The sequence below is a fragment of the Pan paniscus genome, chromosome 12 (genome assembly GCF_029289425.2).
Source record: "Pan paniscus chromosome 12, NHGRI_mPanPan1-v2.0_pri, whole genome shotgun sequence".
Classification (NCBI taxonomy): Eukaryota; Metazoa; Chordata; class Mammalia; order Primates; family Hominidae; genus Pan; species Pan paniscus.
The window spans coordinates 79,536,305-79,561,590 of record NC_073261.2 but is presented as its reverse complement, the minus strand read 5'-3'; the positions used below and the strand labels follow the sequence as shown (position 1 = coordinate 79,561,590).

The following is a 25,286-nucleotide window of genomic DNA, read 5'->3' as shown; positions in this document are numbered from 1 at the left end:
TGATGAGGTGTTGGGCTGGAAGAGACAGGCAGCCAGGTAAGAGTGTGGGGAGACACGGATGCCCAGTGGGCAGCTCTGCCCTGGGTGCTGCTGTTTCTGCCTCTCTCGGGATGGGTTGTGTTGAGGAAGGGACCTCTGAGATGGAGGAGGCCTCCATGCCCTTTGCCTCCCCTTCCCCGATGCCCCATCCTCCTCGTCCTCCTTGTCCTGCCTCACTTGCCTCAAGTGCTCTCTGCATTGCCTTGCAGACCTCACCTCTCCATGTGTCTCTGTATCTCTGCCACCTTGTCCCTCTGTTTTCTATCTCTGGCTCCTTTCTCTGTGTCTATGCCTGTGTCCCCAACTCTCTCTGGGTCCTCATGCCACTCTCTGCCTCCCTCTCACTCTGTGCCTCTCTGTCCTGTCTCTCTCTGACCAGTTCTCGGACCTCCTTCCCCTCCAGAGTCCTCCTCTTGACAATCCACTTTGTAGCAATCTCATGAAAAAAAGGAAAGAGAAGGCACTATGTGGTTTTATCATCACAATAAAACCTAGTGGGCTTGACATGCGGCTGCAGGGTCTGCCCATCCTCACAGCTGCCACCCTCCCTCCTCCAGGGCAGTCTCTGTGCATTCAGCAGAGGCACCAGCCTGGTGCAGCTCCCCTGCCTGACACTTCTAGAGCAGAAGCCCACCAGCCACAGGGCATGTCTTGAAGAGACAGCCAAGTATAGGGACAAAGCAGGAGCCCAGGGCCAAAGCAGGTGTCCAGATGGAATTAGATGTCTGCTATGGAATGCATGTTGGAGATTAGGTGAAGCCCTAACCCCCAAGGTGATGGTATTTGAAGGTGGGGCCTTTGGGTGGTAATTAGGTTTAGATGAGGTCATGAGGGTAGGGCCCCCATGATGGGATTAGTGCCCTTATGAAAAGAGGAAGAGAAGCCAGAGTGCTCTCTGCCTTGCCGTGTGAGGACACAACAAGAAGGCAGCCAACTGCAAGCCAGACAGAGCCCTCACCAGAAACTGAATTGGCCAGCACCATGATCTTGGACTTCACAGTCTCCAGAACCCTGTGAGGAATAAACCCCTATTGTTTAAAGCCACCCGGTCTACCATATTTTGTTATGGCAGCCCAAGATGACTAAGATGGTATTGCAACCTGATTGACCCCTCTGTAGGAGAGGCAGCAGCCTGGTGAGACTCCAGGCCTGACCTGGACCAAGGTCAACCCTGCCCTGCACTCTGCACCCCTCTACGCCCTCACCTATTGTGGCCTCTGGCTTCTGCCACAGAGTCTCCCACAAGAATGTGAAGAAGGCACATGCCCCAGAGGGCTGGACCTGTTTCAGAGTCAGCCTAGCAACCTGCTGACTTGACTACAGTGGGCTCTGAGGTCCCAGGAGTGGCCCCTGGCTAGCACAGGTCACTGACACTCGGTGCTTCCTGGCGGGGGTGGGAGGAGAACGGGCACTGGGACAATCCAGGTCTGCCCTCCCCCAGTTTTTCCCGTCACTGTCTCACATCTTAGGAGTATCTGTGTGCCTTGTCTGTGCCCCACCAAAGGCTCCTATCTCTCTGCCTGCAAATCCTTCAATCACCACACACATCCCATGCCCACCCAAGGGGATCCGCAAGTGATGAGCCACCTGGAGCAGGCGTGAGGAAGTGCAAACTCCAAGCCCTCCCCTTCCAAGCTTTGGCCTCTGTCGTGGTAACAGTTGCTTGTTTTTTGAACATCTAAAGTGTGTAGGAACTTGTGGTTTACAAAAGGGCTTCTCTTGCTCATTTCGTTTAATCCTCACAACAGGATTATTACCATGCACATTTTACAGAAGACGAAAGCAAAGCTCAGAGGACTAAGTGACTCCATGCTGATTACACAGCACAGGATTGACCCCCCCGCCTTCTAGGGCTGAGACCCAGCTAGTTACCATCTAAGCATCCCTCTCCTCCCAACACAAAGCCTCTGCATGGCCACTACAACCCTATTAACTGTCAGGCATACCTGTGCCTCCCTGCCCTGGGGCCTTTGGCCATTCCCCTGCCAGAAATGCCTTTACCTATCCTTTCGCTTTTTTACTCATTTTTCAAAGCCCAGCTCATGCCCCATCTCCACTTGAAAGTCTTCCATTGCCTTTATGGAACAAGCCTTCTTAGAGCCCATGTTGTGCTTGTAATCAGCACCATGAAGTTTAACAATTGTGGCAGAGCCAACTTGTCCCTGCACATCTACTCTCCCCTTCCTGAATTTTAGCTAGGCACATGGCTGCCTAGACAAAAGCCTGAATTTTCTAGATGCCATATGTTAGATGTAGTCAAGTTCTGATCAATGGGAGGTAAACAGAGTATCACTATGACTCTGAGAAAGTATTGATAAATGGTGAGGTACCATTCTTCTGCTGTCCTTTTCTACTTCCTTCCAGCTGAAATGTGAACATGATGGCTGGAGCTTAAGCAGCCATTTTGGGCCATAAGGTGGATGCCGTGTATGAGAATGGCAGAGTAATACAACTAAGGAACTTCAGATGCTAATACAACTAAGGAACTTGAGATGCTGATGGTCATGGAGCTTCCTATACCTGGGCTGTTTACTTCTACACTTTGCTTATCTGAAGGGATAATCAACTTCTCTCTTGTTTACAACATTATATTTTGGGTCTTCTGTCACTTTAGCCAAATACTATCCTAACCGGTACAAAAACAACAACCAACCAATGAGTCTTTATTGAGCAGTTACTTTGTGCCACGCACTGTAATAGGCAAGGTTTTCAAATCTGTTTTTCATTTAATTTTCACAGCAACCTTAAAACCAGGTGTTAAGACTAATTAAATTTGTGAGCTTCATCTCCCAAATGAATTTTTTGTTCATTTGTTGGCTCCTGCTACATACCAGACATTTGTCAAGGCATTGAGGGTACAGTAGCAAATAAGAGAAATTCCTTTTCTTCAAAACATTCACAGTCCAGTGGGAGAAACAGACAAGTAAGTGGAAATAACAATGCAATGTGAGGATGATAATAATATTATCATTTTAAGGTGCTATCAATTGTAGCATGCACTGTTATTTTATGTACTATCAAGAAAAAATATACTGCCATTAAACTGAATCGTAATGCCTTAACGATAGTCTCACGTGACACATGAACCAGATACACCAACCTCTGCTTACTTTGAAATCGTTTATTAGCTATTCCAAGGGATTTCACAATTTCTCTGGCCCTTGGTTGCTTTGCTTGGTATGTGACAGGCCATCTTTTCAGACAAATCTCAGTAACAAAACATAGCACAACTTCATCTGTTTATATCTTCGTTTCCTGTCCCATAAAGTACCTGATTGTGATTCTGGAAGAGGCATAGACTATGGTGGTGCCTCTGTTGGTGAATATTTGCCTCATTAATATCAAGTTTATGCCCTGCCACTTGGTTTCACGTTCTTCTTCACATTCAACAAATTTTCCTTTCTTTGTTGAGCAACAGCATTCTTGAAGGCAGTTTAGAGGCAGTTAAACTCAACACATAAAATATCTAGGAATGACAAAACTACGCATTCATTTACAACTCATAGCTCTAAAGAGCAAAGACCAAGTTTATGCTTATTCAGGCAATGACAACTATGTGGCAACACCACAGGATAAACAATGATTATAAGATTTTTTGGGGCTGGGTGTGGTGGCTCATACTGTAAGCCCAACACTTTGGGAGGCTAAGGTGGGTGGATCGCCTGAGGCCAGCCTGGGCAACATGGAGAAACCCCATCTCTACAAAAAATACATGTGATGGTACATGCCTATGGACCCAGCTACCAGGGAGGTTGACGTGGGAGGATCACTTGAGCCCAGGAAGTTGAGGCTGTAATGAGCTGTGAGTGTGCCACTGCACACTAGCCTGGGCGACAGAGTGAGACCTTGCCCTGAAAAAAAAAAAAAAAAAGATGTTTTTGATTGTAAGCACTGTGCAATCTCAAATGTTTGAAGAAGTGATTTTTTTTTAAGTGTCTTCCAGAGGCTAGGAGAGGGAGGAGTAGAGAATGACTACTTCATAAGAATGGGGTTTCTTTTGGGGATAATGAAAATGTTCTGGAACTATACAGCAGTGATTGCTGCACAACACTGTGGATGTACTAACTGCTGCCAAATTGTCTGTAGTGCGGGAGGCTGCGCATGTGTGAGGGCAGGGGGTATATGGGAAAGCTCTGCACCTTCCTCACAATTTTGCTGTGAACATAAACTACTCCCAAAAAGAGTCTTTAAAAAATAACTAAATCGCAAGCACTGTCCTTTGTGTTGTTGTTGTTGTTTGCTTCCCAAAGTGCTGAGATTACAGGCGTGAGCCACCACACCCAGCAACAAGCACTGTTCTAAGTGTATCACATAGTCAAATGTAATGCCAACAACAACCATAAAACATAGCTAATAATAATCACTAACATCCATGGACCACCAATCTCTCAGTGACTTAGGACTTTATAAGCACTAGGTCATTTACCTCTCATAACAGCCTATCAAGTTCAGTCTGTTCTGCCATAATGCTTGTTTTGGAAATGAGAACCTATTCCAACATGATTGGTATATCAGGGAACAATATAAGCATAATGCAGATTTTGCATTTGCTCTTGTGTGATTTTGTCAGTGGGAAACACTGTCAGGGGTTGGTAAACTACAGCCCTCTGGCCAGTGGTCTGTTTTTGTAAATAAAGATTTATTGGAACACACTCATTCATTGAACAACAACAGCAGAGTTGAGTCATTGCAACAGATACGTCTGCAAAGTTGAAGGTATTTATTATCTGGACTTTTAAGAAAAAGTTGTGAAGCCCTGTGTTATGGGAAGCCAGAAAATGCACCCAGCTGAACCATATATCACAGACAAAACACACATGTACTTTAAAGAGTTAATCAGTTGTCTTTTCATTTCTTGATGTTATCATAACCACACAATATTTTTTAATTTTAGCATTTAAAAACAGCTTTATTGAGGCGTAATTCATGTACCATACATTTCATCCATTTTAAATGTGCAATAATTTTTAGTAAATTTACAGGGTTGTTCATTACCATAACAATCACCATAATCCAATTTTAGATAGAACATTTCCATCACCTCCCAATAACCCCTTGTGGCCATTTGCAGTCAATCCCTGTTACACTGCCAGCCCCCACCAATCACTGTAGATTTGTCTGTTTTGGACATGTCATGTCAGTGGAATCACATAACATGTCATCTTTTGCATCTGGCTTCCTTCACTCAGCATAATGTATTTGAAGTTTGTTCACATGGAAGTATCTATCAGTAGTTTGTTCCTTTTTAATTGCTGATTAGTATTCCATTGTTTATCCATTCACTGTTTGACAGACATTTAGGTTATTTCCAGTTTGGGCTAATTATAAATAATGTTGTTATAATTTAACGTAATTGTCTTAGTTAGCTTGCGCTGCTATAACAAAATACCATAGACTGGGTGGCTTAAACAACAGACATTTATTTCTCACAGTTCTGGAGGCTGGGAAGTCCAAGATCAAGGTGCTAGAAATTTCAGTTCCTGGTGAGGGCTCTTGTCCTGGCTTGCAGAAGGCTGCCTTCTTGCTGTGTCATCAAATGATAGATCTCTGGTCTCTTTTCCAATTCTTATAAGGATACTAATCCCATCACATCTCCACCACTGTGACCTTATTTAAGCCTAATTACCTTCCAAAGGCCCTACCACCAAATACCATCATATTGGGAATTAGGGCTTTAACATAGAAATTTACAGTGGGGGACACAAACATTCATCCAATAACAGTAATTATTGATATTATTGGATTTATGTCTATCATTTTGCTCTTTATTTTTTACATGTCTCATGTCTGTTTTGTTTCTATGTCGCTCCTTTATCGCTTTCTTTTATGTTTAACATATATTCTTCTAGCAAACCATTTTAATTTCATTGTTCATTTTTACATATAATTGTTGAGTTATTTTCTTAACGGTTACCCTAGTGATTACAATATGCATCTTAATGTATCACAAGGTAGGAAGGTAAAATATTTGATTTGATAGTTTGTTAGCTTGAACTATTACTTTTTAATATTTAGGCATTTGGTGTGTGGTCTCCATTTGTACCCCACCCCAGGCCTTGCATACGTTGAGGAAGGCCTGCCTTTCACATATTTGTATGCATGTATTTTTTCACATAATTATATCCATACTATGAATTATATATTCTGAATACCGCAGTTCTATATTCTGCTTTTTAAAGTTAACATTTTGCCACAGGCATTTTTATTTGCCATACATTTTTATAAACTTTTTTAAAGGCTGTATTGTATTCCACTGAATGGATGGAGCAAACTTCAGTTAATCATTTCCCTACTTTAGGACATTTAGGTCATTTAAAATTTTTGCCTTAAAAAAAAATAAAATGCTGCAATGAAGACTGGGCACGGTGGCTGATGCTTATAATCCCAACACTTTGGGAGGCCAAGGTGGGCAGATCTCATGAGCTCTGGAGTTTGAGACCAGCCTGGCCAACATGGCAAAACCCCATCTCTACTAAAAGTACAAAAAATTAACCAGGCGTGGCGGCATGCACCTGTAGTTCCAGCTACTTGGGAGGCAAGGGGGCTGAGGTGGGAGGATCGTTTGAACCTGGGAGACAGAGGCTGCAGTGAGCCGAGTTGGCACCTCTGCACTCCAGCCTGGGTGACAGAGGGAGACCCCATCTCAAAAAAAAAAAAAAAAAATCGCTGCAATGAGGATTTTTGTACACATAACTCTTTTCACATTTTTGAATTTTTGGCATAAATTCCCAGTTGTAAAATTACTCTGTTGAATATAAAAATATGTTTATAGTTCTTGATATCTTTCACCATATTATTTTCCTTGAAATTGTAACAATTTACTCAGGTCAGCAATGAGTAAATAGGTTGGCTAGCTATTTTATCACATCTTCATGAGTTCTGGGTGTCAAGTTAAACTTTCCACTTAACTTTGCATTTCTTTGGTGATTAGCAAGGCTGCACATTTTTCTGTAAATCTATTTACTAGTTATAACTTGTTTTATGTAATTTGCTTCATTATGCTCCTTGCTTATTTGTATACATATAAGGCTTTTTATGTTTGTAACTATGAGTTTGTATGGACTGTTAATGTAATATGTCCTCCTCAAAACATTTTAGGAAAGAGATAGAATATAAATAAAACCAGATTATTTTTAAACTTATCTACCTTAAATGCTGCAAATATTTTTCCCACCTGCCCCTTTTCAGTCTTTTTTTAATACAGAAAATTTACATTTCTCTGTAGTCAAACCTGCTAATCTTTTCTTTGTGATTTCTTCAGTCATTTCTAAGTTTTAATAAAAGACATTCTCCCTCCAGAGATTTGGTAGCTGTTCAAGTCTCTCTTTTAGTTTGCCTTGGTTTTTAAAAAGTATGTATTAATAACTTTAATCCATGTAAAATTGCTCTGTAAAAATTCCCTCTGGTTGAAGAAAGAAGAGGATCTCAAAACGTAAGTTTCTCAAACTCGTTTCTCTTCCCTGGTTTCCTTGCCTGCATCGGACTGGGCCCTGAGCCTGAAATCCCAGAATTTTGAGAGGCCAAGGTGGGAGGGTCACTTGAGGGCAAGAGTTTGAGACCTGCTGTCCATCTGTCTACAAGGAGGAGATAACACAGAATCAGAGCTTGCCTCAACTCGCCAGCGCTGGACCCACATCCAAGGAGGATGGCCCAGAGTGGTGGGAAGAACATGACTTGGAACCCGAGTTTGGACCCTGGCTGTGTGTGAACGCTCAGGCTTCAGTTGTCCCTCTGCAGAATGGGGCAAAGGATGCCTGACTGACAGGGCTGCTGTGAACATAGTACAAGATGATGTATGGAATGTTCTAGAAAAGTACCTGACCCATCATGGATCTCTCAGGGCCCTGCCTGTGCACTGACTTGGCTCCTGGATCCCACCTCAAGATCAAAGGTGTTCCTGGGCCGCCTCCTCCTCTCCAAGGAGCATGGGCAGGCCTGCCAGAGCAGTCCAGAGTATCGGCACCTTTAGATGAGGAAACTGAGGCTGGGAAAGGCTAAGTGGTGCAGCAGCAGATGCTCTTACCTGCGCTGACATGCTGCCTCCTCCAGCATCGCTTTCCTCATGGCACCTCAGCCTCCTCATATGTCAAATTGAGCTAATGGCCCTTATTGGTCTCTACTGCTGAGGGGTTACTTGAGCAAATGAAAGGTTCTGAAAAACCCATGGAAAAATCAAGAGGCAAGGTAGAGTCCCTGTGGGCTGCTCAGTGTACTCTTCCCGCAGCTCTGGACACAGACGAAGCCTCTGTGTTAGCTCTGAGAGGCTTTTTGCCTCCCCACCCCCAGCTCCCCAGGAGAGCCCTGCAGAGACTCTGTGAAGGCCCCTTGTCCCCGTGGCTCACCAGGCAGGAAGCCCGTGGCTTGGCTGAGGCCCCAGGAAGCAGAGTCTGGGAGGTGAACCGTACCTCAGGCCCAGTTGTGTTCAGCTTGGAGTAGCTTCTGAAGTCTCAGAGAGGGAGGGTGAGGAGGAACCTCAGAGGTCACTGGGCCACCCCATTTCACAGATGTAGAAGTTAAGGCACAGAGTGGAGAGCCCATTAGTGGCAGTGTCAGCACTTGGGCTGGGGGATCCTGGCTCCCGGCATACTTTCCACGTGGCCTCCGCTGCTGCAGTGACCTCTTTAGAAGGCTCCCTCTGATCCTTCTAGGAAATTCTCTGCAACCTGATGACATTTGAGCAAAACTGCATGATGTTGAAGGATCAGAGCACTTCTGAGAAGCAGAACAAAGCATTAAGAACAAGGTGTTCCCAAAAGAGGCATGATGGGGTCAGGAGGGAATTTCCTGAGAATAGGACTTTTTAGGGAAGGGAAAAAAGTGTTTTGAGCAGGAGCTTGGCTTTTTCAGAGCAGCTGGGAAAATGTGGGGGCAGCGGCTAGAGGCAGGCAAAGGTGGTAGAGAAATCTGACATCACCAACCCACCCTGCCAATTTAGCATTTAAAATTAAAGTTGCCTTCTCTCTTGGCACTTTTTTTTTCTTAACAGAAGCCATACTGCTGAGGTGTGAGGGGTAACAACGGTTCTCAACCCTGGCTGCACCTTAGAATCCACTGGGCTGCTCTTCCAAACCCAAGCCAATTACGCGGGAGTCTCTGGGTCAGGACCTGGGCATCAGTGGTTCTTAAAGCTCCCCGGGTGATTCTAATGAGCAGCTGAGGCCAAGTGCTTCCAGCCCCTGGATCATTTTGCCGTCTGACTTATGAATCTAAAATGGAGCAAATGTGTAATTCTGTTCGCAACTCACACTTGTCCAGGCCTTCTTCACAGGGAGGCCACAGGAAGAGATGGTGCCCTTCTCTCTCCTCCGCCAGGCTTATCTTACTCTCCTCAGGGCCCTGCCTAAGGCCCACCTCCATTCCAAACCAGAATTATTCCCATCCTCCAAATCCCTACAGAGGTCAGATTGGGCCACCAATGTACCTAGGGCTCCTTGGCCAGCCTGTGAATCTCCCCGGTGGCTGTTAAACAATGTCGGTTGTTATTTCTGTTTTCAGTCTTGCGCAGGTCATCCACCCAACTCGATGTGAGCTCTCTAAGGACTAGACCCCCATACCTTCGCCGGCCCTGGGCTGGCCAGGAGGCTTCAACTAAGACTAAGACTTGTTATCAGGGAGCTGAATAAATTCGTTGCATCCACTTGAGTCACAAGTACACATTTAATTCTGAAAATGGCTCTGGGAGATTGGGACTATTTTTTTTTTTAATGTCCATTTTATGCTGAGGAAAACGAAGCTCAACCAAGTAAATGGTTTGTATAAGGTCACAGAATGAGGAAGCGGCAATCTGCTGGGTCCATTGAGGTTCCTTTCCTACCACACAGCATTCTACTGCTATAGGGGAGTCCGCAGAGCAGGCAGAGCTAGGCTTAGGGGGAGCTCCAGAGGTCTCTCTCTTCAGGGAAGGTCTGGTCTGACCACCTGGGGAGGCCATCTGTGAAGGCTGCTTGGGCTCCAGTTCCTCAGGCCTTAGGAGAGGGTGTAACATCATGTTAAAACGGAAGTTTCCGCTGAGATGTTAAGTTGCTAGGTATCAGCTCCCAGAGTCACTGGAGCAAAATGCAAATTTTATAAGGAAAAATTTAAAAACTAGGTTTTTACAACTCTTGCAGCCCCACTTACGGCTGAGGATCAGGTTGTTGGAGATTAAGGGGGAAAGGAATTGCTTATTGAATGCCATGTTCCTCTTCTTGCAGGAAAGACAGTGGAAGGCACCTGCCTCTCACAGTAAGTCTATGAGGGGAGCTTCATCAGAACTTCTCTGAAAGAGGAGTCAGGATCCCCGTACTATGGGGCCCCAGTGGACTGGTGCCTGACTTCCGCCTGAGAAATTTAGCTGGGACTACAGGCGCGCGCCACCGTGGCCTGGCTGATTTTTGTGTTTTTAGTGGAGATGGGGTTTTGTATTTTTAGTGGAGACCAGCGAAGAGAAACTACTGAGTTTGAGAAACTTATGCTTTGAGATCCTCTTCTTTCTTCAACCAGAGGGAATTTTTACAGAGAAATCCATATTGGTCAGGCTGGTCTCAAACTCCTGACCTCAGCTGATCCACCTGCCTCGGCCTCCCAAAGTGCTGGGATTACAGGTGTGAGCCGCTGCACCTGGCCTCCACCTGAGAAATCTAAAGGGCTGGTGATGGCGTGGCCGACCAGCTGCTCAGGGGATGAGCAGAAGGGGAGGCAGCTATGCTGAGTTTAGCTGAAAGCTCTTGAGTCTTCTGAGAGAGAGGATGCATGGAGGTGTCCCATGGGACCGATGAGAGCCCCAGGGTAGAAAGGGTCTGTTGTGGGTTGAATTGTGTCCCTGAAAAGATGTTCAAGTCCTAATTCCCAATACCTGTGAATGGGACCTTATCTGGAAACAGGGTCTTTACAGAGATAATCGAGTTCAGATGAAGTTATATTAGATTAGGGTGGCCCAGTATCCAATGACTAGTGTCCTTATATGAAGAGGGAGACTTGAAGACATAGAGACAAAGGGACACAAAGAGATAGGAGAGAAGGCCATGTGATGACAGAGGCAGAGACCGAGTGATATGAGGACAGGGCAGGGAAGGCCAAGGATTGCCAGCAGCCAACAGAAGCTAGGAAGAGGAAGGAAGGATCCCTGCCTAGCACAGACCCGCTGACAGCCTCCGTCTGCCCTTTTCCTCCAAAGTCCTGCCCAGGCTCCTCTTGGATTGAAGAGTCCTGAGCCCAGCCTTGAACTGATAACTGCAGCCAGGGAGTGAAATGTGCTGATTTGCTGCCCCAGGAGCCGATGGGGTCAGCCCTGTCTAAAGAACAGGAGCTCAGCACAGGGGAAAGAGTAACTCCCCAAAGGAAAACCGAGGTGCTATTACCAGAAGCAGAAGAGCTGCCACTTAAACAAGCAAAATAACCCATGTCCCCACACCCTTCAGTACCAGGCCCATCAATCACCTTCTAAGCTTACATATATAATGCAGATAGGACATGAGAGAGATGGCAAAGGTTTAGATAAAATGCTGTGATCATTTAGAAACATGGGGGTTTTCCCATATGAAGAGTCAGGGACTGCCTCATGGAGGAAGTAGCTTATGAACTGGACTTTCAAGGAGGAGTGGAATTTTGTGTGTGTATCCGTGAGAGGAGGGCACTCCAAGCTGGGAAAACTATATGACCAAAGGTGTGGAGGAGCAAACTATAAATGGGGAAAAGTCAGTGGTTCCATGTAGCCAGAACACAGGCCCGGCAAGAGAAGCAGTGGTCTATGTGGTAGAAGAATGAGGTGGGGATCAGATCTTAGAGGGCCTCAGGTGCCAGGATAAAGATCTTGGATGGCAATGTATAGAAAGTAGAAAACCACTGAAGGTCAGATTAATGTAACTTAAAAAGAAAAAATTAAATGGAGCACAACCAGGTAAGAGGTTCCTGGAATGGTGTATGCAAAAAAACAAAGATAATCTGAATGCCCCGTTGGCACCTCCAACCCAGCTTGTCCACGATGGAAGCCGGCCTCATTTTTCCCCATCCCTACCTGTCTGCCTGTTTCCCCTGTCCTAGTGAGCAGCATGGACATCCCCAAGAGTCACCCAGGACTCTTCCCTCTCCCGTATCCCCCACTGCAAGCTCATCTCCAAATCCTGCTGATTATTCCTTCCAGATATTTCTTGAATGTACTTGTCTTGTTCCTCCACAGCACTTACTCTTCAGCCACCATCATCTGTCACTTGGATGGCTCCAACAGCCTCCTAACTGGCCTCTCGCCTCCAGCCTGGCCCCCCTTCCGTCCTCCACACAGTAGGCAGGGTCCTCTGTTTAAGTTATAGCCAGCTGGGGACTCCCTGCCACCCCCCTTCAGAATCTGGTATTTAGCCCCACATCTTCCTGCTCCTGGATTTGGAACACACCAGCCATCCTGAGCTGCTTTCAATTCACGAAAGTAGTGTGACCCATCTCCCCTTTGGCCCTTTGCATGTGCTGTCGCCTCTGCTGCCCTCTCTTTTCCTCACTCCCTGGTTTTGGGGGTGGAGGGCTGTTCCTGGTAGAAAGGTTTTTTAGGAGGCTGGAGAACAAGAGAAAGAAGTTGGGAGAAAGCAGGGAACTCCCTGTGGTGGACACTCATCTCTCATCTGCCCTGCACTTTCCTTCTCCTGGGAGCAGTCACCACCCTCTTGTGGAGCTGCTCCTACACACAGATGTGTGGTCCAATGGGCGCCTCCATCTTTTTTTTTAAATGGAGACAGGTTCTCACTATGTTGCCCAGGCTGGTCTTGAACTCCTGGGGAGACTCCATCTTTCGTGATCCTTCCTTCCTGTCCCAGTGATGGATTGTGAGGTTGGCCATCTGACCTGACCCAGACTAGTCACAATCTTCCCAAAAATTGTTCTAAATTGAGCTAAGGAGAGAAGGCCTCTTTCCTTTTCAGGTGTAAGGCTGAAACGACAGACTGTAGACCTCTATGCTGCTAGACATCCTGCCTTGTGGAAAAAGGTGGTATACAGAAAGGTGGTATACTGAAAATGACAGGCCAAAAGACAGGATCCTGACAAGGCTCAAGTCACTTCTAAGTTCCAGGGTGTCTTGTTACTTCACCATCCCCTAGAGCAGTGCTTTTCAGGCTATCTGGAGGAAAAGCCAGATTTTTTTGCCCAATTTGTTATAAAGTAATAGTACTTCTGTGGAATACACTTAAAAACTTACAAAAAAAACCCAAACACAGTTTTATTTATTTAATTATTTGTTTATTTTTTGAGACCGGGCCTCACTCTGTCACCCAGGCTGGAGTGCAGTGGCACCATCACGGCTCATTGCAGCCTCAACCTCCTGGGCTCAAGTGATCCTCCCACCTCAGCCTCTCAAGTAGCTGGGACTATAGGCATGTACCACGATGCCTGGCTAATGTTTTTGTTTTTGTTTTTTTGTAGAAATGGGGTTTCACCATGTTGCCCAGGTTAGTCTCAAACTCCTGAGCTCAAGCAATCCACCCGCCTTGGCCTCCTAAAGTGCTGGGATTACAGGTGTGAGCCACCACGCCTGGCCCAAACACAGTTTTAAAATCCCATTTTTTTCCTACTGTTATAGTCAATAGACCTAATATTAGTTTGTCAATTTGTTATGAAAGTTTGTAAACACTTCTTCTTGATTTCTGTACTCACCTTCTCATTGACTGTGTCAAGTAGCCAGTCCATGGATCAGACTTTGAGTAGCCCTATCATAGAGGTTGTCATAGAGCTCCACCCTTGCTGGCACCAGCTCTGCATTTCAGCCTGCAGGAAGAGGAAGTTTAGGGCAAGCAAGTTCCTTTTAAAGAAGCAACACAGACCAGAGCGAGACTCTGTCTAAATAAATAAATAAGCAACACGGATGTTGTACATATCACTTTCATTCTATTCCACTGGTAAAAATGTAGTCACACTTAGCTGAAGGAAGGCTAGAAAATGTAGTCTCTTGTTGGGTGGACTTGAGCTATTACTAAAAAGACAAAGGAGAGATGGCTCATGGCAGACTATAGCTTCTGCCACACACCCCTGCTAGCTGCCTCTAGGGCCTGGCTTTGTACTTAGGGGTGCTGGGGTCTTGGCTAGGTGAGAACTATATAACACATCTACCACCCTACAGCAAACCATCCCAAAATTTAGTGGATTGAAGCAACAATTTTACTGGCTTGCAGTTTTGTAGGTCTGCAATTTGGCTGGGCTCAGTTGGTGGGTCTCCTGCTGGTCTTGCCTGGGGTCATTCATGCAGCTGTAATTATCTGGTGGTTTGACTAGGGCTGCCTGGTCAAAGATGTCCTCACATGTCTGGCAGTTGACTAGCTTAAGGCCTCAGTTCTCCATGTGGTCTCTCCAACAGGCTAGCTCAGGCTCATTCACATCATGGTCTCTACATTCTAACCACAGCCAAGGAGAGGGTGAACCCCATGCACAAGTACTTTCAAACCTCTATTTGCATCACCTTTGCTAACGTTCCCTTGGCCAAAATAAGTCACCTTGCCAAGTTCGTATTCAAGGGCAGGACAAATAACTTCACTGTTAGATGGGAAGAGCAGCAAAGTCACATTGCAAAGGGGCACATTATGCAGGAGGAATTATTGAGGCTATCTTCATAAAGTGTCTTCCACGGTAACCTCAGGCTGAGGCACCTTTATATAGGATGAGGCATGTCTGTCTGCCCTTGTTCTGGTCAGAATCTAGTGGCCCCAACAAAAAGACTTCGCAAGTGTCTCAGGGAACTTTTGAAGGTACACGTGGCCCTCCCATGTACCTGAAGGGCTGCCAGCAACCAAATCCATCCCTGGGAGCAGCCCGTCTCTCTGGTGGGCTTCAAGATCTCCCTTGCGGCGTCTCTTTCCTCGCTGTGTGTCTCGTCACTCTCCTCTCTGCTCATTGGTTTCTTCTATTTACATCCAGCACCTGCTCCCTCGCAATTTCTGCTTCCACTGGACACACACGGAAAGCACCTTTCACCTTCTGGCCCTCGTGCAAACTGGCTCAGGCTCTCCATGTTTCCCAGCTCCTGTTTCAGAAAGGATGACCCTGATCAACCCAGCTCCTACGCTCAGTCTATACCACATCACAGGAGGCTGGCCAGGCTATGGATGAGCCACCCTGAGCTTAGAGGCTCACATCCCATCCAGTCACCTGGGGAGGTGTGTGTGTGGAAGGGAACTGCAGTAGGTTGAATAATGACCCTCCCAGAAGATATGTCAACATACGAATCCTCAAAACCTGTGAATGTGGCCTTTTTGGGGAAAAAGGTGTTTGCAGATATAATTAAGAATCTTGAAACGGCATCATCCTGGATTATTAGGGTGGACCCTAATTCTAATAGCAAGTGTCCTTATGAGAGTCACGCAGAGGAGAAGACAGACACAGAAGAAGCCCATGTCATCAGAGGCAGAGGTTGGAATGATGCAGCAGCAAGCCGAAGAATGCCTGGAGCCACGGGAGGCTGGAAGAGGCAAGGAAGGATTCTTCCCCACAGCCTTCAGAGGAGCACTGCCCAGCCAATGCTGCCATTTCAGACTTCTGGCTTCCAGAACTGTGACAGGAAACATTTATGTTTGTTTTGTTTTGCTTTAACATTTTTTGTGGTGAGAAATACGTACATAATATTAGCCATTTGTAAGTGCAAAATTCAGTAACATTAATTACATTAACAAGGCTATGTACCCATCACCACTATCTTTTTCTTTATTCTTTTTATTTTTATTACATTATTATTATTATTTTGAGACAGAGTCTTGCTCTGTCACTCAGGCTGGAGTGCAGTGGCACAGTCTCAGCTCACTGCAACCTCTGCCTCCCGGGTTCAAGATTGTCATGTCTCAGCTTCCTGAGTGGCTGGGATTACAGGCACGTGCCACCATGCCTGGCTAATTTTTGTATTTTTAGTAGAGACAGGGTTTTGCTATGTTGGCCAAGATGGTCTCGAACTCCTGGCTTCAAGTGATTTACCCGCCTCAGCCTCCTCCCAAATTGCTGGGATTACAGATGTGAGCCACCGCGCCTGGCCACCATTATTTTTTTTTTATCATCCCCAACATAAATTCTAGCCATTAAACAATACTCTCCCTTCTGTCTTCTCCCCGTCTCCTGGTAAACTTTATTCTGTTCTGTGTCTCTATGAATTTGACTACTCTAGCTACCTCATGTAAGTGGAATCATACAATATTTGTTCTTCTGTGTCTGGTTTATTTCACTAAGCATAATGTTTTCAAGATCAATCCATGTTGTGGCATATATCAAAATTCCATTCTTTTTAATTGGTCAATAGAATTCCACTGTATATATATACCACATTTGGGTTATCCATTCATCTGGTGATGAGCACTTGTATTGTTTCTACCTTTTGGCTACTGTGAATAAGGCTGCTATAAACATTGGTTTACAGATATCTGTTTGAGTCCCAACTCTCAGTTCTTTTGCTTATATACCTAGGAGTGGAATTGCTGGACCTTATGGTAATTGTATGTTTAACATTTTGAAGAACCGCCAAACTGTTTTCCAAGCAGCAGCACCATTTTGCATTCCCACCAGCAATGTGCAAGGGATCCAGTTTCTGCACATTCTTGCTGACACCTGTTATTTCTCAGTTTTTTGCTTTGCATTGTTTTTGTTTTTATGGCCATCCTAGGAGGTAGAAGGTGGTATCTCATTGTGCCTCTGATTTTCATTTCCCTGATGACTGATGATATTGAGCCTATTTTCATGTGCTTATTGGCCATGTATATATCTTCCTTGGAGAAATGTCTATTCAAGTTCCTTTGCCCATTTTTGAATTAGGTTGTTTGTTTTCTTGGTTGTTAACTTCTGTTGCTCTAAGCCAACAAGTTTGTGGTAATTTGTGACACCAGCCCTAGAAAACAAATGCGTTGCCCAAAATCCAGCCTCCTGGGCAGCAGGACCCCACGGTCAGGCAATTTCTTCCAGAAGGCTGATTAGTCACACAGGTGGCATCAGCACCGACTTTATTCACCTGCCAGTGGATGAATTCTTCAGCTCTTCCCTTCCAAGGCCTGAGACCTGCAAGCCAAGAGGGCTTGAACACCAGTCTCCTCTTCAGTGTGCGCATGCACAACTCTTTTGAGAGGTTTGGAAGTAAAAAGAAGGAGTGGGATGGAGCAGCAGTTGAAGAGAGGGTTATAAGATCCCCTCTGTCTTATAAGGAGGTGTTGCTTTGTTTGATTGTTTGTCTTGAAAGGATGCGAAGACCTGAGTACTTGTAGAGGCTGAGAGAAGAACCCAGGGGAGAGGGAGAGGGGACATGAAACATCACATCTGGATGCCAAGCACATCTTCTTTCTGTCTCACTAATCGGAGTCATAGGAGCTTAGCCCTGAAAGGGACCTTAGAGTTTAGCTCCTTCATTTTGCAGATAGAGAGAGAGCAGGCACAGAAGAGGACCTGCCCGGGGTACTTCCGCAGCCAGCTGCTTGCTCCTGACATCCCATATGTCTAGGACTTCATAGTGTGCCCTCTGGAAAGACAACTATTTTTTAACTGCCTTTTTTCATGTCTCCACAAGTTGTAAAATAGCTCTTCTATTTCTTCTCTGTTCCTATGCCCTTACCCGTCTTCCCAGGACACAATGGCATATGAACCCTTTGTTCCTGCCAAATGCAGCCAAGGAAGTGGGAAGGGCCTTTGGGTTGAGCGGACCAGGAGACTATACCCTGCCGATGGGGATGCTGCCAGGCTCGGCAGGCCTCCACTTCCCCTCTGCCTGTTCCTCTGTCTCCCGGGGTAGGGAAATCCTGGGATCTTTATTCCCCAGCATTCCTTTCCATCATGGTTCTAAGTTAGATTTTGGCAGTAAGATGCACTTGCACAAGCATCAGAAGCTGAAGGCGAGAGAAAGCCCTTCTCTGAATTGGCCTGGGCAGATGCGTGGTAGACGGTGGCTTTCAAACAAGCTCCTGCACGCTGTCTGCTTTCTGCTATGGTGCTGCAGGCAATTGAAATGATCTCCATGCCTTCTCTGCAATCCTGGCACTTCCTGATTCTGTGGGGTCTGACAGTGACTTCCCTGATCTTCCCTAATGCAGCCCTTCCGTCCATTATGAATGCCTCTAAATCCCTTGTATTAAAACCCCGTGTATTTGGAATATCTAGAGCAGCTTCCAGTATTATAACCAAACCCTGACCGACACACTGGCATAGATAAAGAAGCTACGTAAAATGATGTGTGGGGAAACATCCTGTTCAATCTTCCCGGCAGTGCTGAGGTTAGGCTGTCATTTTCCCAGTTTCATAGATTAGAAGCCTGAGGCTAAAGAGGTCAAGGTTGCCTGACTCCCAAGTCATTCTCTTTCTACTAGATCATTCTACTCTGCTTCTCTTGATAGATAGGGAGAAGCAGGCATAAGAGGGAAAGAGAAAAGCAGCAGGGGAGGACAAGACAGAGATGGACAAAGGAAGAGGCAAGGAGAGACTCATTTGAAGTAGAAAGGGAGAGAGAGAAACCCCAAGGGTTCTGGAAAGTTGGAGAAACTTCTCGTCACCTCTACTCAGACGGTGCTTTACAAGGTTACCCTCGCTCTTGGGCAATAGCAATTAGCCAAGTAACCACCGTTCACAGCCCTTTGCCTGTTCTTTATTCTCAGGCTTTTGAGACTGCAGTGTGAACAGAAGACACAACAACCCACGGAGTGAAGAATTCTCTGGGCTGCCCCAGCAATGCAGAGCAGTGTTCCCCTGGAGGGTGGATGAACTCAGGCAGAGGGGCAGCCCCAGCCCTGGGCTCAGGGGGAATGGGAATCAGGTTTGCCCTTGCACCCCAGGGTAGCTGGTGAAGGCTGTTTTGGATAATCTTCGGCCTCTCCCTTCCAGACTCTTCTTTAAGCATCCCCATCCCACCTTGGTATCCTAGTCCCTCTGCTACTCCCGTGCTTGCCTTCCTGGGACAGTGATAGTTGCAGTTCCTGCTGACTTGGAGTGCCCCTCCGCTCTGTGACCTGTGAGAAAGCGGGTAGGTTGATGAGGGAGGGCAGGGGTGGGAAGCTGGAACCCTCCTACGTGACACCCTGTTCATGGTCCCTCTATGTGGATAGGAAAGGCCAGGCCAGAGTTGGGGGGATTAAAGGCAGTACATGAGATCTGGTCCATATCCCACAATAGCCTGGACAGGGGCCTCAGAGTTCCTATAGGCCAATCCCTTTATTTCATTAGCAAGGAAATCATGGCTCACAGAGGTGAGGGCAGGAGTCCAAGGCCATACCGTCTGCACACTGGCTCAGGGCCTGGCGCCCAGCCCAGCGCCCTTCCCTCACCTTCTCACTGCCTGGCAGCCCTGCACCTCCCCCAGCCCTGGCGCCCAGTGAGCCAGCACCTCGCATATGATTACAATTACCGTGAGTTTGGCCTGAGCCCAGCCGTACTGCGAGCACAACCAGGCCTGGTCACTGGCCAAGTTTCCATCTCAGTAGAAAAATGAATAAGTTCAAGGGATGAATGTTAATCCCAAACACACGAGTAGGAAGGAGTGGGGTGAGGGGGAGAGGCCCAGCCAGGATCTCTTAGGGCAACATCAGTCCAGCAAGAGCTCCGGAGACCCACCCCAGGGGCAGAAGGCCTCTGGCTGGCCAAATTTAGGCTGCTTTGTGGTTGTAAATGCTGCCGCCTCCAGGGCCCGAGATGGAATTCAACTGGTGAGACTTGGCTGGTGGTCCCAGCCCTCCTCGGTTGGCTCCTGCCTTGTGTATTGTTCATGACCTTCTTGTTTCTGTCATTTACTTGAGCATCTCCATCTCCTGCCATGGGTAAGGAAACAGGCACAGAGACCAAGGGACTCGCCTGAGGTCAGATAGCCACTGAGGAGTGGAATGGGCTGAAACATAGGCCTCTGGGCAGCCAGGCTGTCAGACAGCCCCTCTCCGTCAGAGCTCTCCAGAGCAGCCTGGGCCTTCCTAGGATGTTCCTGCTCCCTTCTGCCTGCCACTCTGCTCAGCGTCCGAGGAGCTACCTGGCTCCATCTGCCCCACACCTTGCTGCATGGCCTTGGTGAGGCTCTGAATTCCACCCTGGCTGCTGACTTGTGCCCTTCTAATGCTGACATCTCACATCTTTGAGGCTTCCAGGCTGATGTTTTTCCAGATCTTTCTCTCTAAGACTAAGATTCCTTTTTTTTCTCCCAGACTTGAAACATTTCTGAGTAATACAACTCTCCCAGATTGCTCAACTCCCAGGAACTCCTATCTGCAAACTGTGCTTGGTTCTAGTTTCAAGAAGGGCAGCAGCATATTGGAATTTTTGATCAATGATATATGGGCAGTTACCCTAATATGTATTTCCCCCAGGTTAGATAGATATGAGGACAGCCACTGCTCCTCTGCCTTGGGGACAAAGGAGTTATCATTTTGCTGGAACTCTAAGAACACCGTGTAATATTCTTATGGAGAAAAGCAGCCATCAATTAAATATCAGCTGTCAAATGGGGAAGAGCTGTGGCCCCATAGGGAACAACGGACTTTTTGATTGCTGGTATCCCCAAGGGAATCCACTTCCTCAGAAAATGAGTTCTGTCTGAGATAAATGTGCTTATTTACACCAGCTTCTAGACTGGCTGAGGTCGGCCCAGGGCCTGCAGCCAGGTATCTGAGCAATGGAGAGAGCTCCAGAGTGCAGCTTCTTGCCGACTTGGGGATTTATAGGCTTCCTGACAGGCAGAGCAGCCTCAGTTTCGAGGCTAGAAGCGGGGAGCCAGGGGGTTGGCCAAGGTTTTCTCAGAGGCTTTGCAAGAAGCTGAGCCCTTGTTGGAAATGCCTTTGAAGCCCAGGGGTGTCATCTTCCATCTCCTCTGGAGTCAGAGCCACAGCAGCAGGGCATTTTCGGGGGGAGTTGGGGAGAGTGGGAGAAGGGCATGTAGGCAGCGGGTAGGGGAGCAGAACGTGGAAATAAAGCATTATTTCCAAACGGTCATCTCTCTCTTTTTTCTGCTTTCCAGAGGCCCAAATGATCACTTTGTGTTTAAGATAATCTGGTCTTTTAAAAAAAAATGAAGAAAGGAAAAGATGTTTTTCCAGGTATAATTATAAGAGTCATAAGGCTGGAAAGATTTGGAGAAAACATCTGTCTCTCGGCTCTGCCTCCACTAGGTACACACCTAAGCCAAGGGGGAGGTGTTTTTCTATGACTAACCGGCTGGCGGACTCCTTGGGTCTCAGGGCACTCCCACCCTCAATCCATCCACAGTCCCATCGCTGGAGTTAAAGTCCACTTCTTCCTTTTAATCCTTATGGGAACTGGAAAGTGGCCAAGAGACTGGAAGAGCCAGTGATTTGGGTCCTCCTGGAATGTTAGGGAAAGCAGGTTGGGGGTCTCTGTCTGTCACCCCAGGGCACCCAGTCTTTAAAACCTGTGCTGCCCCAAGAAAGGGCAAGTCTCAGAGCCAGGGCTGCCCAAAGGTCTTCTGTCCCCAGCAGGAGTGGACTGAATAGCGTGCCCCTGGGAGGTTTGTCTTCCTAAGCAGATCCGATCGGTCTTCTTGTTCTGATGAAGTAAAACAGAGTGGATATCCCTTGAGTTAGTGCTGGTGGGAGGAAGTTTGGGGATGGAGAAAGAGTCTCATTCTCTCCCCCACCTGTCAAAACTACAAATCTCCAATTCTCTAAGGTGAGGTGGGGGTCGGGGAGGGAACAGGCAGGTGTCTGGCAGGAGTGGCTGGTCTCCAAGGGTCCCTCCAGCTCTGACTAGCTTTGTGCTCTAAGCCAGGCCCTGGTAGGACCCCTGTTCCCTTGCTGCAAGCCTCTCCTTGCTCCCACGGCTGTTCACGGCCCTGACTGCTCAAGATGACATTTTCTAAACACTGGAGACAGAGATAAGAAGCAGACGGGGAGGGAGAAAGCCCGAGAACTGGAGCTGAGCCCAGAGAGGAAAGTGGGCTCCTTGCTGAGAGCAGGCGGAGGCATGCAGACCCTGCCGCCAATGAACATGCAGGCAGGGACCTCTCGCCATTGCTTTGACACAGTGATGAGTCAGGGTCCAACGCCACCACTAGAGCCTGACCCCTTGGTCCAGCCGGTTGTTCACTGGTCAAAACACATGCTCCCTGAGCAGCCTCCTTGCAGGCACCACCCCACCCTCTGAGGACTCCTTCATTTATACCCAGAAAGGCAGAATGGGATGGAGTTTCATGAAGTGCTGTTCACTGCTATGCCCTGGTCCCTAGATGAGGTCTGACACATGGCTTTGTGGCACTCGGTAAATATCTATAGAAAAAATAACTTGCTGTATTAGTCTTCCTGGAATGAGCTGGCATTTGAGCTGGGACCAGTTTCCTGGAGAAGGGATTTCAGAAAAAGCAACCAGGTATCGTTCAAAGCAAACACAGAGAGGCTTGATTAGGTACAGATGGCTTGCATGGGGGAATTTGGGTGAGCTGCGCTCTTAAACCTGTCTGGGTGTTTTCGGGGAAGCCATATAACAGTAACAACAACAATAAAACCAGCGCTACCTTTATGCAGAGAGGGAGGGGCTCTTCTGACAGGGCCTCCTGAGAGTGGTCTCAAGGTCACTTCCGGGCTTCCTTGGATCCCTGAAAAAGAACCAGACCAGCCTGGCCTGCTTCTCTGCATCCCAGGGTCCCCAGAAAAGTGAGGGCTGTTTGGGGGTCCTGGGTCAGATCCTCATCCAACTCCTACCCCCTTGAACTCCCACCTCCAAAGGCAATCTAATAGCTCCTGCTGGGATCTCAAGCTCCAAGGGAGACCTTCATACCACGCACATTCTGGGACAATCTTTGGTTCTCCTCTCAGCCTGGACAAGCAGTGAAATACAGCATCCAGCCGCTGCCTGGCTCAGTCAGCCATGCTATCTTGGGACAGAAACCTTGAAAGGAATCCCAGCTCTAGCCAAGGAAAACATGAGTCAGGTCTGGCTAAGCCAGGTGGCTTCCCTCTCTCCACCTTCCATCCCCACACCCCCAACTCCACAGCCAATGAGCTGTTTGGGTAACCCCAAGACCCCACTCCCACACAGCCTACGGCCAGCAAAGGCATGCCGGCAGGATTCTAGAACCTTGGCCCGGCTTTGGGTTGCTGCCTTTGAAAGTGTAGCAGGTGTGGGGCTCTAGCTCCGGCCCTCCTCAAAGGAGACAGGAGCATTCCCTGTGTCCGTCCGGCCTTCCACCTACCCTGGCCTTCTCTGCACAGGGTTCCCTTTTGGGGCACTGTGATTGTTCTCAAAGGCAGAGCCCACCCTGGCCAGGAGTGGCACAAGATTCTTATCCCACTTGTAATAGAAGACTTTTCCTGATTCCTCTTCCCAGCCTATCCAGGGGCTTCCGTTCTCCTGCCGGTCTCACCTCAGGCTGAAATGTTGATATTTCCTCGTGTCTGGGGACACTGCTGCTGGACTTTGTGGAAAAACCTTTCCTGCCTTTGTGTGGCTTCTGTTTTGTTTGTTTGTTTATGTATTTATGTATTTATTTATTTTGAAACATAGTCTCACTCTGTCACCCAGGCTGGAGTGCAGTGGCGTGATCTCAGCTCACTGTAGCCTCCGCCTTTGGGTTGAAGCCATTCTCCTGCCTCAGCCTCCCGAGTAGCTTGGGTTACAGGTACCCGCCACCACGCCCAGCTAATTTTTGTATTTATAGTAGAGATGGGGTTTCACCATGTTGGCCAGGCTGGTCTTGAACTCCTGACCTCAAGTGATCCACCCACCTCGGCCTGGGTGCTGGGATTACAGGCGTGAGCCACCGTGCCTGGCCGGGGCTTCTGTTTTAAAAGCTTCTCCACTCTCTCTTCTCCAGAGGAAGAGGTGCAGGGTCTCACACACAGGGACCTCAGAGTCCCTTGTTTTGTATACTGTAGAACAGCGTTGTCTAATAGAAATATACAGCAAGCCATAAATGAGTCACCTATGCAACCTAGTGTTTTCTAATCACCATATTTTGTAAGAAGTAAAAAAAAAAGTGAGATTCATTTTAATACTATATTTTATTTAATCCAATATATTTGTATTAACCCAAATGAATATTATCAAATCAATCATTTAATTCACATAAAAAATTACTAATGAGAAATTTCACATTGTTTTTCCATACTAAGTATATTGCTTCCTAGGGCTGCTGTAATTATCACAAACTGGGTGGCTTTAAACAACAGACATGTATTGTCCCGCAGTTCTGGAGGCCAAAAGTCAGAAATCACGGTGTCAACAGAGCCATGCTCCCTCTGAAGACTCCAGGGAACGTGAAAGCAAAGTAAAAACTTGGGAGCCCAGGCCGGGCATGGTGTCTCACGCCTGTAATCCCAACACTCTGGGAGGCCAAGGCAGGGGGATTGCTTGAGTTCAGGAGTTCACGACCAGCCTGGGGAACATAGCAAAACCCCGTCTCTACGAAAAATACAAAAATTAGCCAGGTGTGGTAGTATGCACCTGTGGTCCCAGTTACTCAGGAGGCTGAGGTGGGAGGATCACTCGAGCCCAGAAGGTTGACACTGCAGTGAGTTGAGATTGCACCACTGCACTCTAGCCAGGGTGACAGAGTGAGACCCTGAAAAAAAAAAAAAAAAAAAAAAAAGCAAGAAAGCAAGTAAGCCAGCAAGCAAGAAAGAATGAACAAACTTGGGACCCCAATTCACTCTGCCAAAGAAAAGAAAAACTTGGGACCCCAATTCACCCTGCTAAAAGAAAAACATATTAAGCTGAAAGCTGAGTCATAGAAGAAGCTGCCTTCTTTTTTCTTTCCTGAGCAGATAGCTACAGATAAAAAGTAAAATATCTCCACAGTAGCTACTCTATGTTCACCTTATCTAATGGTGAGCAAGAGAGGAATACATAATTGACCATTCCCCTACCTACTCCTTTTCTCTTGCAACACATGGATTCAGTTATGTGACCTCTTTTCCCTTGAGCCTGCTTTTCTCCTTTAAATATTGAGGCCCTCAGAATCATCCTTGGAGAAAGGCACCGACCTGTCTCCTAGGCATGTGTCCTTAACCTTGGCAAAATAAACCTCTGCATTGATTGATACCTGACTCAGACACTTTTTGGTTTACAGGAAGCACCCCTCTGTGCCTCCTCCCAGCTTGGGTTGGTGCTGGCAATCCCTGGCTTTCCTTGGCTTGTAGCTGCATCATTCCCACCTCTGCCTTCATCACCACATGGCCTTCCTCCTCCCGCGTGTGTGTCTGTGTCTTTACATGGACTTAGAGAACGGTCATTGGATTTATAACCAGCCAAACCCAGTAAAATCTTATCTAATTACATCTGCAAAGACCCTATTTCCAAATAAAGTCACATGCTGAAGTTCCAGGTGGACAAGAGTTTTAGAGGGACAC

General features: G+C 47.0%; 1 protein-coding gene across 11 annotated transcripts in view; it reads left to right on the top strand.

Moving 5' to 3' along the window:
* The window catches only part of SOCS5 (suppressor of cytokine signaling 5), a 177,225-nt gene that overhangs the window by 130,017 nt on the left and 21,922 nt on the right, over positions 1–25,286 (top strand). The window contains exon 1 of one of the 11 annotated variants that reach the window (XR_010109284.1): positions 23–18,970. The exons of 9 other annotated variants lie outside the window; for them this stretch is intronic. The gene's annotated coding sequence lies outside the window, so the exon portion shown is untranslated. Of the gene's footprint in view, positions 1–22; positions 18,971–25,286 lie in introns of those variants that run through there. One more of the 11 variants, XR_010109293.1, reaches the window with a different exon arrangement.